At 35.8% G+C, this 14,108-nt stretch overlaps 1 long non-coding RNA gene across 1 annotated transcript in view; it reads left to right on the top strand.

Moving 5' to 3' along the window:
* LOC308348185 overlaps positions 1–7,525 on the top strand; it is a 47,051-nt gene extending 39,526 nt beyond the window's left edge. The window contains exons 3-4 of the long non-coding RNA XR_013967316.1: positions 461–528; positions 1,656–7,525. This is a non-coding gene — a long non-coding RNA (uncharacterized lncRNA). The remainder of the gene's footprint in view (positions 1–460; positions 529–1,655) is intronic.
* Positions 7,526–14,108: the final 6,583 nt, after the last annotated feature.

Here is a 14,108-nt window from a genome sequence, read left to right as displayed (position 1 = left end):
TTTTTATATATTTCTATATAAAACATATATATAAATATATAGTTTTATCTATTATTAGGGATTTCAAAATACCACTGTAAGGCAGTCAGCTGCCTTCTCTAAAGTTATTGTAATAATCATGACTTTTTAGTTTAGTCTTACTTGGTTAAATGTAGATATGGTAATGTAAAATATTTCAAATTAATTTTTAAATGATATATGGTGAGCAATTTGAAAAGCTTTATTTGCCAAAAATGTACTGTAAAAATAGTGTAATCTAAATAACGTCTTAAGTGCAGATTTGCAAACAGAATATATTTAAATTTAGCTTGTATTTCTAGCTCCAGATTTCTTTATCTTTCCATAATTTAGTGAGAAAGGTATATATTTTCCCCAAAATAAGATGGCCAAATGAACATTTTAGTGTCCTTATATCGTCTCTATTTTTTGTAACTCATGATGTGATTATCATGCTTTTCAGGACAGAGATGAATGCATTGAATCTCCAAATATATGTGATGAATGGAATAAAATATCTGAATACTCCAGGTAATCTATTTATGAAGTATCTAGTTTTTATAACAATGCAAGAAAGGGTAGTAACACACCCAGATTTGATTATTTGAGGCTTTTTCAAACACATACATGCTCTTAACACACAGGCTATGAATTGCATGTAGATATGTAAATTTCTGGACCTTCTAGGGGAAAATTCTAGTTCTAAATCATCTTTTTACTTCTCAATATATATATATATATATATATATATATATATATATTTTTAATTCCTCATCTTCTGTGATCTGGCAAAGTCATGGAATATAGATAAGGTTCAATGATACAGAGTTTGGAGTGGACCAACAAGAAAGAATTCGTGAGACATCTTTGCTGGAAAATGGTGGTTTATTAAGGCATGGGGACAGGATAGGACCCGTGGGCAGAAAGAGCTGCTGGGGGTTGGGGGTTGTGAGGAGGGGTCCATTATATGCTTGCAAGTTGGGAGGGGATTAGGGATGGTGTATGTCTCTAAGGAATTTTGGAAGCAAGGTTTCCAGGACCTTGAGGGGCTAGCTATTGGGGAAAAAGGTTATTCATTACCAGTAATAAAACCTTTTTGTGAGACCCTTTAGATGTATATCAGTGGGCTGTATACTTGGGAATGATTGGCAACACGATCTTGGAGGGTTTAAAGATAAAGTTTCCAGAGGAATTGGTAAAGTTGACTTACAGGATCCTGGTGGGTGGTAGGGGTTGGTCAGGCTAGGATTGCCCTTTGCCCTTAGCAAAGCCTTAAGGTGGGGGTAGTTGAGTCCCTAGAGGAATGTCGCTCTGCCTGTTTTAAGGGCTTGTCAGTGGGTAAGGAAATTTAATAATTTTTCTTCTGCCTCTGTTTCCCACATCAAATCCTCAAGAAACACAATGATATTTTATTCATTAGCAAGGAGGTATGTAATTAAAAATGTAAATTGGATGTTAACAACTAAAACAATGCATTTGAAAGCCAGAAAGTCTTGTCTTAGATTGTTTGGATTTCCTAGATGATTCCTTGAATTCAGGTAATGACCCAGCTCAAAGAAAATTAGGACTAGTTCTCTTATGAAGGAGGGACTCCCTCATGGCTGATGGGAGGAATTCATTATCAAGATTAGATCATATTTTATTTTCTCTCTGGGCAGAATCCATTTCTTAGTGGCAGAAAAGAAGAAAGGAAGAGTATGTTCCCAGAGCACCTTCCTTTGTGAGATGAGCTCACCGAGCTGATGGAAGACAACAGGGGAGCTCCTACTTTTCCCTCTTGTTTAGAGCTGTGAGCAAGGGACTACTTTTCATCATTCCTTCCCTTCATTAGTTGCTAGGAAGAAAGGGGGGTGACTCAGGGTGGAAAACATGTGAGGGAAGAGTGTATTTTGATTATAGATAAAGACTGATAGAAGACTTGATTATCATCTTTATGAGAATTTTTAGGGAGATATGTATTAGAAAAGTTGATTGAAGATGGAAGCCTGAAAATATGAATGTAGGCTGATTGATGACTTGGGGTTTCTGTGGCACTTTTCCCATTTATTAGCAAAGGACCTGGGTGTTACCTGATCGTGCAAGTCCTTCTTAGGAATAGACAGCTATTTTCATTTTAGTCTATGGCCTGATGTGGTTAGGTTGTCCAGTGGGGCATGTCTGCTGTTTTGGAAGTCGTGCCTGAACTTAGAAGTATATTTAGTTTGAATTATGATACATTTAGGATAGTTCATTGAACTTTATGGTTTGGTTAGCTCACAAACAAATTTTTGCATAAAGAAGGTTGGTGCTTGTGGTTCAAAAATTTTGTTGTTTCTGATTTTGCTTTTGTGTGTGTGTTTTTTTTTTTTTTTTTTTGTTATTGTTGTTTCCCCTCCCCTTGAGCTAGTCATCTTGGATGGTATAGCTTTAGAATCTGTGTTAAAAATAATAGTAACAATAAAAGAATGAAAAAAGTGTGAAACTAGCTTAAGGGATTTCTAGAACACCAATCCCAGACAGGAGAAAAAGAAAGGACAGAAAGTGTATTCAAAGAAATAATGACTAAAAATTCTATAACCTGGGGAAAGAAACAGCTATCAGATGCAGGAACCACAGAGTACCAAATAAGATGAATCTGTGGAGACCTATACTGTGCTACACTATGGAAAACAGTATGGAGGTTCCTCAAATAATTAAAAATAGAATTACCATATGATCCACCAATTCCACTTCTGGATATATATCTAAGGCAACCAAAATTATTATCTCAAAGAGGTATCTGTACTCCCATATTCATTGCAGCATTATTCACAATAGTCAAGGTATGGAAATAAGTCCCCATTGACAGATGAGTGGATAAAGAAAATGTAAGATATATCTATATCTATATCTATATCTATATCTATATCTATATAGATATAGATATATCTCACACTAGAATATTATTTAACCTCAAAAAAAGGAGGGAAATCTTGCATTCTATGACAATATGGATGACTTTGATGTGCATGATGCTAAGGAAAGTAAGCCACACATAGAAAGACAAATACTGCATGTTATCCCTTATATTTGGAATTTTAAAACGTCTGTCTCATGTAAACAGAGAATAGAAAGGTAGTTGTCAGAAGCTAGGTGAGAGCATGGGAAAAATAGAAGAGGCTGATATAGGGGTACACAATTTCAAATAAAAGATGAATAAGATATGAGGCTCACTTCAGACCTAAGGCACATACAGATTGAAAGTGAAGGGATAGAAAAAGATATTCCAAGAAAATTAGAAGTGAAAAAAAAAAAATCCAAGGTAGCAATACTTACATAAGACAAAATAGAGTTTAAAAAAAAAGACAAAATAGAGTTTAAAACAAAGACAGTGACAGAAGACAAGAAAGGCATTACATAAGATAAAGGAATCAATCTAACAAGAGGAAATAATAATTTTAAATATCTCTGCACCCAACTTAGGAGCACCTAAATAAGTAAAGCAAATATTAACAGACATAAAAGGAGAAAGACAATAAAGTAGAGGACTTTAACACCCCACTTACATAAATGGATAGATCATTTAGGCAGATAATCAATAAAGAAGCAGCATCTTTGAGTGACACTTTATACCTGATGGACATAACAGATATGTACAGAATATTCCATTTAAAACAAACAAACAAAAAAAACAAGAGAAGGGGTGCCTGGATGTCTCATTTGTTTAGTGACTGCCTTCAGCTCAGGTCATGATCTCAGGGTCCTGGGATCCAGTCCTGTGTTGGGCTCCCTGCTCAGTGGGGAGTCTGTTTCTCCCTCTGACCTACCCCCTCTCATGCTCTCTCTCTCTCTCATTCTCTCTCTTTCAAGTAAATAAAGAAAATCTTTAAAAAACACAACAACAACAACAACAAAAAGACAAGAGAATACACTTTCTTTTCAAGTGCACCAGGAACATTCTCCAGGATATATCACATGTTAGGCCACAAACAAGTCTCAAATTTAAGATTGAAATAACTTTGTGCATCTTTTCTGACCACAGTGGTATAAAACTAGAAGTTAACCTCATGGAGAGGGGGGGAACCACTGGAAAAAACAGAAGCACATGGAGGCTAAACAACATGCTACTAAACAACCAATGGGTCAACAAAAAATCAAAGAAGAAATAAAAAAGATCCATGGAGACAAATGAAAATGATAAAAACACAAGAGGTCAAAAATCTTTGGGACACAACAAAAGCAGTTTTAAGAGGGAAATTTATTATAATACAGGCCTGCCTCAAGCAACAAGAAAAAGCTTAGCTAAAAATCTAACATTACACCTAAAGGAACTAGAAAATGAAGAACAAACAAAGCTGAAGGTGAGTACAAAGAAGGGAATAACAAAGATTAGAGTAGAGATAACTGGCATAGAGACTAAAGAGAGAGAGAGAGAGATAGTAGATAGGTGAAACCAAGAGCTTGTTCTTTGAAAAGATAAAATTGATAAAAATATAGTTAAAGTCATCAAGACACAGAGAGAAAGGGCCCAAATAAATAAAATCAGAAATGAAAGAAGTAGCAACTGACACCACAAAAACACAAAAGATTATCATACTACAAAAAAGTATATGCCCGCAAATTGGACAACCTAAAGTGGATAAGTTTCTAGAAATATACAATCTTCCAAAACGGAAGTAGGAAGAGATAGAATATCGGAAAAAGACCAATAATAGTCTTGAAATTGAATTTGTGATCAAAAAGCTACCAAAAAAACCAAAAGTGTAGGACTAGATGAATTCATAGGTGAATTCTGCCAAACATTTAAAGAAGAGTTAATACCTCTTCTCCCACTATTCCAAAATATAGAAGAAGAAGGAGAGCTTCCAAACAAAGCTGACATTACTAAGATTTATTCCAGGGATGCAAGGGTGGTTCAATATTTGCAAACCAATCAATGTGATATAATGCATTAACAAAATGAAAAGTAAAAACCATATGATCATCTCAATAGATGCAGAAAAAATCATTTGAAAAAATTCAACATTTGTTTATGATAAAAGTTCTCAACAAAGTGAGTTTAGAGGAAATAGGCCTCAATAATATAAAGATCATATATGAAAAGCCCACAGCAAAGATCATACTTAATGGTGAAAAACTGAGGGCCTTTTTTCTAAGTTCAAGAACAAGACAAGGAAGTCCATTCTCACCACTTATTCCACATAGTATTGGAAGTCCTGGCCATAGCAATCAGACAAGAAAAAGAAATAAAAGATATACATATCATCTTGGTAAGGAAGATGTTAAACTGTCACTATTTACAGATGATATGATACTATACATAGAACACCCTAAAGAATCCACCAAAAATCTATTAGAGCTAATAAATGAGTTCAGTAAAATTTCAAGATACAAAATTAATACCCAGAAACTGGTTCCATTTCTATACACTATTATGAAGTAGCAGAAAGAGAAGTTAAGAAAACAATTCCATTTATGATTGCACCAAAAAGAATAAAAAGCTAAGAATAGACTTAACCAAGGAGGTAAAAGATCTGTACTCTGAAAACTATAAAACTGATGAAAGAAATTGAAGATGACACAAGCAAATGGAAAGATATTCTCTGGCTCATGGATTGGAAGAATTAACATTGTTAAAATGTTAAAGCAATCAACAGATTCAGTGCAATCTCTGTCAAAATACCAACAGCATTTTTTGTGGAACTAGAACAAATAATATTAAAACTTATACAGAACTACAAGGGACCCTGAATAGCCAAAGCAATTTTGAGAAAGTAAAACAAAGCTGGAGGTATCACAATCCCAGATTTCAAGATATACTACAAAGCTGTAATAATCAAAACAGGATGATACTGGCACAAAAATAGACATATAGGTAATGGAACAGAATAGAGAGCCCAGAAATAAACCAATACTTATATGGTCAATTAGTATATGACAAACAAGGCAAGACTATATAATTGGGAAAAGACAATCTCTTCAACAAATTGTACTAGGAAAACCAAACAGCTACATGCAAAAGAATAAAACTGGACCACTTTCTTACATTGAATAGAAAAATAAATTCAAAATGGATTAAAGACCTAAATGTGAGACTTGAAACCATAAAACTCCTAGAGGAAAATATATACAGTAACATATTTGACATCAGTTGTAGCAACATTTTTCTATGTAGTTCCCCTCAGGCAAGGGGAACAAAAACAAAAATTAAATCTTGGAACTACACCAAGATAAAAAGTTTTTGTGCAGTGAAGGAAACCATCGGCAAAACAAAAAGGCAACCTATTGAAGGGAAGAAGATATTTGCAAATGATATCTCTGATAAAGGGTTACTATCCAAAATATATAAAGAACTGAATGCCAAAAGCCCAAATAATCAAATTAAAATTGGACAGAGGACCTGAATACACATTTTCCCAAAGAAAACACATAGATAGTCAACAGACAGATGAAAAGATGCTCAAATCACTTATTATTGGGAAATTGCAAATCAAAACCACAATGAGAGATATCAGTTACATCTAAGGAAGGGCTAAAATCAAAAAGACATGATTGGTGAGAATGTGGAATAAAAAGAACTCTCATGTACTGTTGGTGGAAATGTAAGCTGGTACAGCCACTGTGGAAAACCACATGGCAGTTCCTCAAAAAGTTAGAAATAGAATCACCATATGATCCAGTAATTCCATTAATGGGTATTTACCCAAAGAAAACAAAAATAACAATTTGAAAAGATACAAGCACCACTATGTGTATTGCAGCCTTATGTATAATAGCCAAGATATAGAAGAAGCCCAAGTATCCACCAATAGATGAATGGATAAAGAAGATGTGTGTGTGTGTGTGTGTGTGTGTGTGTGTGTAATATTACTCAAATATAAAAAAAGATGACATCTCGCCATTTGTGACAACGTGTACCTAGAAGGTATTATGCCAAGTCAAATAAATCAGACTGAGAAAGACAAATAACCATATGACTTCATTTATATGTGGAATCTGAAACCAAAATAAAGGAATAAACAAGCAAAAAGCAGAATCAGGCCTATAAATACAGAGAACAAATTGATGGTTGCCAGGGGGGAGGCGGCTAGGGGAATGGGCAAAATGGGTGAAGGGGAGTAGAAGATATAGACTCCCAGTTATGGAATAGATAAGTCACAGAAGTAAAAGGTACAGCATAGGGAATATAGTCAATGGTATTGTAATAGCATTGTATAGGGTGAGATGGTAGCTACCCTCGTGGTGAGCATAGCATAATGTACAAACTTAAGTCACTATGTTGTACACTTGAAACTGATGTAACATTATGTGTGAACTATGCTAAAAGAATCAGAGCTGAAGATCTAATATACAACATGGTCACTCTAGTTGATAATACTATGGTCTATAATTGAAATTTACCAGAAGAATAAAACTCAAATGGTCTCACTAGAAAAATAAATAAATCTGTGACATGACAGATGTGTTAATTATCTCCATGGTGGGAATCCTTTTACAATGTATACATATGTCAAATCATTGTGATGTACGCTTTAAATATATTACTCTTTTGTCAACTATACCTCAATAAAGCTGGAAAAAAAGAAATGATTGGTTCAGCTGCTTTTCTATTCTTCCTGTTATATACACACATGTAGTACCTGTGTGTATGTATGTTAATATATGAAGATGCTTACATAGCTTTTAGTGTCTAACAGTAGAATAGTATCTTAAATTTAGAAAGAAGCTTTGCAGAAACTTTCTACACCTCTCTTTAAAGTGAGATAATAGCGAGAAGGGGGTTCAGTGAGGTGTCAGTTGAGCAGGTTTAAGAGAAGTATTTCTGAGTCTGTAGCCAGGCCCAAGTGGAGCCAACCATGTGCTTGAATTATGCCTCAAGAATACTTATTAATTTTGCAACCAAAATAAAGACTTCCATGTGTTGATCTTCACATGCTACTCAGCTTGTTTTGTCTCATGACAGAAGGTGGTGGCCACAGTGCATAGACATCAGCAGTGATACACTACCTAATTAACTATTGTCTTATTTTAAAAAATACTTTTTTAAGTAGACTCCATGCCCAATAGGGGGATTGAACTCATGACCCTGAGAGCAAGAGTTCCATGTTCTACCATCTGAGCCAGACATCTCTTGTCCTATTTCTGAAATGAACTCTGACCCATGCAAAATCAGCCTACCCCATGATGGGAAGGCTGTATGGTTCACCCAAGCTGACACCATCTTTTGTTTTCCACCAGGCTTTGTAGTCCATGGGTCCCACTGGTGTCTGGGAAGGGTTTTCCTTGATCTCTTACATCAGCAAGAATGATACCAATGTGGGACTGATGATAAGCAAATCCAGTGTAAGTTACCCAGATACATCATTCAATCTCTGGATTACCAAGGTCCAGATTGGAGCTCTGATAAACTTTGAGTTTCTCTCCCCTTATTGGTACCATTGTGGTATTTTTGGAGATGGCTCTGGTGGCACTGTATTTAGCTTCATCTGGATCCCATCAGCAATTCTTACTGCTCTTTTAGTCACTGTTTCCAAGATAGGATTGCTTATTGAAGTTATAAGGAAAAAAGCCCACTTAATTCCAATGAGAAGAAGATACAGCTGGTTTCTTCTGGACAGTTTTTTCAGAAGTGTTTTAGATTTCCTGCCAAAGGACATTGCTAACATTGCCATTAATCTAAAGCTGTTCTACTCATGTAGTTTAATTAAAATGACTTCAAATCAGTTGGCTCATGATGACATGCAACCAGCCTCACATGCTCAGCAAATTGGTGGTCAGATGACCAAAGGAAGTCTGTGGGCTACTCTAAGTCTGTGATCTTCTTTTGAGGTTCATGGTGACACCATGATCTCTGTTTCTCCAGAAGTCATCTTTTCTACAGAAGGATCAATCAGATGGCTCAGGAACGTGCCAGCAGCATATTTCTTTTATGGGTTGCCTCTTAACTTCCTTGGAGAATAGAGAAACTTGATTGACGACGTTCTGAAGAGCACTATCTAATATTTACATATTGTGATATCAACATTTAAAAGAACTGTGTTTCTGAAATATATTTGAGTCATTGTGAGCTGATTGAGTTCCATAAAAAGATGACCCAGTCTATCTTTTTAAATATACACAGAATTCAGTCTTACTTATAATCTTATTTCTTGAGGGTTGGAGTTAGAGTTGGGTTAAATATAAACTCAACTTTTAACTAGCTATTATAATAAATTCAGGACTTTCTTGCATTTATTTGGACAACAACATATGCTACTAAATGATTGCTATGGAAGTTTTGTAGATCTAACTTTAGGTTAAGTGAATGCATACATGTTTTGGTTTAAACAGAGCTCATAAGAACACCTAAGACAAAGTGTACTTCTCACATGTCATAAAAACTATGGTTTTTAATGAATTAAAATTGGATTTAATGATGATGCTCAAAATGTAAATGCTAAAACTATCATTTGTATTAATTATGCTGATGTATTGATTTTTTAAATCACATTTATTTATGCTCTTGTTCTCTCTCTCTCTTTTTCTCCTTTTAAGAGTATTTGGGGCTTTCTTCAAGCATACTTCAGTTACCTCCTTATTTTTAGAACCCTCAAGAATTCTCACCTTTTTTCACTTGCCTTTAACTCTGGTTTGTTTCCTTTGCATTTGTACTCCCTGAAAATTGGTCTTAAGCAGCCAGTGTATAAAGATGGTTATAATTGTTATGTTTTTTTTTCTATTGACATTGCTGTATAAAATGGCACTTCCTCTTCCTCTTCCTTTTTTTTTTTTTTTTTTTTTTTTTTTTTTGAGAAAGAGAGAGAGAGAGTGCAAGTGAGGGGTAGAAGGAAAGGGAGAGAGAGAATCCTAAGCTCCAGGCTGCACCCCGACATGGGGCTTGATCTCACCACCATGAGCTCATGACCTGAGCCAAAATCAAGAGTTGGACGCTTAACTGACTGAGCCACCCAGGCACCTCAGCACTACTTCATGTAAAAAATTATAAAAAACAAATTTGTTATAAGGAAGTCCTGTGGGGAAAATGCAATATCCAATTTAGCCATGTATAGGTTCAGACTGAACGGTGATGACTTTACTACTGATATCTTCTGTAGTTTGGGAACATTCCTGCTGAATCTGACTTGTTTACTCTTGTGTTAATATTTGGGAGATCAACAAAGCGCCTTTTTTCTAGCCATTAAGTCAGCTAATGAGCAGAGAAAGGCAAACTTCATGGGATAATCAAAGCTTTATATGACATATTAAAATGCTCAGTACCAGAGCCAGGATAAAAATTCTTTGTTTCAACTATAATAACCAATGTCTCAACATTATTCACTGACACTGGGCTGAATAATGTAGACCTAAGAGGGAGGCTTGTGTCCTTGGTGTGGTTATAAAATAAAGCCTTGAGATGGAACGGAAGGGCTGGTGAGGAGAAAAAGTCTCTATCTCTGAGACTGGGATTCTTAAGTCTGCTACAGATGATGTACTTGGCTCTGTGTATGGCTTATTTTCAGCCACATTAAGAGACGGTCACATTTGATATCAGCTAGCAGTGTAAGAGCACCCAATCCATGAATATTAAAGTCACCCAAACTACAATTTTTTTTTAAAATATCAAAGATAGGAATATAGCATGTGTCTGATGTAGTCTACCCTCAAGGAATTTTCAGTCAAAAGATATGATCATCATCTTTATGTTGGTTATTTAAATCCTGATGTTTAAATATTTCTTACTATTGTTAGTGCAATGTTTCCTGATCATATAATTAATCTTATAAAAGCTAGTTTTTTATCAAGTGGTTTCTGAATGAATATATTTACATATTCCTAGCTTTTAGTACTAGGAGATGTCTATGAGGGGTATAAAGTATAATATATCATATATAAATTACTTGTTGAAATATCAGGGATGCTGAGTTGCACATATTTTGCATTTAAGTGAGTTCAACTGCTATATATAAGAGTTAAAGATACTTAAGGAATAGATTTTTTTTCTGGGGTTTATAATTCTTTAAAGTACACTTTGTAAAATATCAGGGTGGCTTAAAAAGCAGAGATTTATTTTCTCACAGTTCTAGAGGCTGGAAGTCCAAGATCAAGGTCTTGGATGATTTGGTTTCTGGTGAGAGCTATTCTCCTGGTCTTCTAGCTATGTACTCATGTAGCCTTTTTTATTTTTATTTTTATTTTTTTTGCGTGCACACAGGAGGAGTGATGTGGGTGTAGGTCACTGGATGGAGAGAGAGAATTCTCTGGTCTCTTTATTTGTAAGGACATTAATCCTATTGGATCAGACCTTATGACCTCATTTAATCTTAATTACTTCCTTAAAGGCCTCATCTCCAAATATAGCTTCTCTAGGGGTTAGGACTTCAACATATGAATTTGGGGGCGGGTGAAACACAGACAATTAGTCCATAACAATGGGTAATCCACAGTTTCACATAGAGAAGTTAAATTACCCTTTACTTTATGAGAGTTGGATGGAATTTCCACATATAGTTGGGAGAATTAAGTTATGAGATACTGTTGTAATTGATATTTGAATAATAAGCATAGATATACCACAGATTAATGGGAAGTTGCCTTCATTTTTTTTTAGCCATTTACATTTAATAGAGTACTATCAGTGCCATTCTTTCATTGTGTGTTAAAAACACGAATATGTCATTTATTCCCATTCCACTCCTAATAACCATTTGTGGAATAATTAGCGTGTTCCAGACATTGACTAAAATTTTTATATTTGTTAATATGTATGATAACTGTGTTAATAAGGGGAATTTTACTCTCTTTATGGTGGTCTAGAGAAGTAAATGACTTGCCAAGTTCACAGGGCTTATTCTGGCAGAAGCCTTATTTCAATCCTGTTTAACTATCTCAAAACTTGTGCCTTTTTCTTGCATCACTGTTTCTTAAAAGAGAGTGCTATATGCCCAGGGATGTAATGGAACCAAAGGCAATACTACATTGGGATTCCCCAACTTTGGGATTCTGGGTCATTTAACCTTGTTCCTATTTACTGGGCAGGATAGCTATAAGGCTGCTCTATTTAAAGCGGCACCTGGGTGGCTCAGTGGATTAAGCCGTTGTCTTTGGCTCAGGTCATGATCTCAGGGTCCTGGGGGATTGAGCCCCGCATCGCATTGGGCTCTCTGCTCAGCGGGGAGCCTGCTTCCCCCTCTTTCTCTGCCTGCCTCTCTGCCTACTTGTGATCTCTCTCTCTGTCAAATAAATAAATAAAATCTAAAAAAAAAAAAAAAAAGACTGCTCTATTTAAATAAGTCCAGGGGTGCCTGGATGGCATAGTCCGTGGAGCCTCCTACTCTTGGTTTGGGCTCAGGTCATGATCTCAGGGTCATGAGGTCCAGCCCTCCATTGGGCTTCTCACTTGGAGTGGTGTCTGCTTGGAACTCTTTCTTCTTCTCCCCTTGCCCCTCCCCCACTTATGCTTATGTGCACTCTGTCTCTCAAATAAATAAAACTTAAAAAAAAAAAAAGATTTATATAAGTCCAACACTGTAGCCCCTACCTATTGAACTCCAAGAGAAAATTTTTTTTAAGATTTTATTTATTCATTTAACAGACAGAGATCTCAAGTAGGCAGAGAGGCAGGCAGAGAGAGAGGAAGGGAAGCAGGCTCCCCGCTGAGCAGAGAGCCTGATGCGGGGCTCAATCCCAGGACCCCGGGGTCACGACCCAAGCTGAGGGCAGAGGCCTTAACCCACTGAGCCACCCAGGCGCCCCTCAAGCAAAGTTTTGATGCTTCATTTTTCACTTGTATGGTATGGGTTAATGGCCTCCTAAAAATTTAAGTTAGTTCTTTCTGATAACTGGTGCTGTTTTAGGGCTACAACACGGTAGCATGGGAATTTACATCAGGATTTACCATTAGTTATCTGTTGAGCAGCAAGTATTAAATGAACTTCATGTTTGGAGGGGAGGGGTGTGGGAGGTTGGGGGAGCCTGGTGATGGGTATTATGGTAGACACGTATTACATGGAGCACTGGGTGTGGTGCATAAACAATGAATTCTGGTACACTGGAAAGAAATTTAAAAAAAAAAAAAAGCCCACAAAGTCAGCAGGTGCCAGAGAAATGTTGGCTACTGGGCATGAACGTGGACTTCTGACATGATATAGGACAGCTTTAAGGAAGTGGCAAGATAAAAATAAATTAGATAAGAACTAATTAAGTTCCGTCCAGGTCTTGACCAGGTCTGCCCAACTGGCTTTCTATAAACTTGTCTATACTGATGATTATGTAGGGCCATCTTCTTGGTTTCCATTAAAATTAACTTGGACAGAGAAAATTGTCCTTACTCCTATTTTCTTTTGTATCATAATTTAGTATTTTTATTTCACCTGGAAGTTGAAGACAGATCATAACCTATGGTTAAAGATGGTAGGAAGTTGTTACTGAAGGGATATATATATCCCTTACAAATCCATGAAGCATGCCATTCCAACTTTACTTTATGCTGAGTTGGGCAAGTTTTTGCACTTATTTCAAAAGACAGTTAATTAAAATTTGAAAGCATTTAAATTTTCACATAAAGTTACATTTTACAACTCTTTCATTGCAATGATAGCAATTCAGCAGTTTTAGAATTTCTTTTTATAGTTTTTGAAATTGTTTACTAGAGATTTTGACATTCTAATATGTTAAATTTGCAAAGGTGGATTTAGATAGCACTGCAATGATAATTTAACACACTTAAGGTTCTAAAAATAATTGACTCTATTTTGGAGTGGCATTGATACAACTAATTCAAAAAGAAAATCTTCATTATATCTAATTGCATTAAAAGAAGGAGAATTTTGTATCAGTGGGGGTCCAGTTAAGAGGTGGAAACATACTGTTAATTCAAACAGGGAAAATTTAATGTAAAAATTATCATTTTCATCCACTTGGGCTGCGATAACAAAATACCACAGACTCTATAGCTTATAAACAACAGAAACTAATTTTGCACTGTTTTTGAGATCAGAAGTCCAAGATCAGGGTGCCAGCATGGTCAAATGAGGGCCCATTGCCAAGTCCTTTTGTTGTATTCTTATATGGCAAAAGGGAGGAAGGCAGCTGTCTGGGATCTCTCTTATAAAGGCATTAATCTCATTCATGAGGGTTTTTACCCTCATTATCTAATCACCACCCAAAGGTCCCAC

This window comes from Martes martes (genome assembly GCF_963455335.1).
Source record: "Martes martes genome assembly, chromosome: 8".
NCBI lineage: Eukaryota > Metazoa > Chordata > Mammalia > Carnivora > Mustelidae > Martes > Martes martes.
Note: the sequence above shows the minus strand (reverse complement) of the source record. Positions and strands in the feature narration are given on the sequence as shown.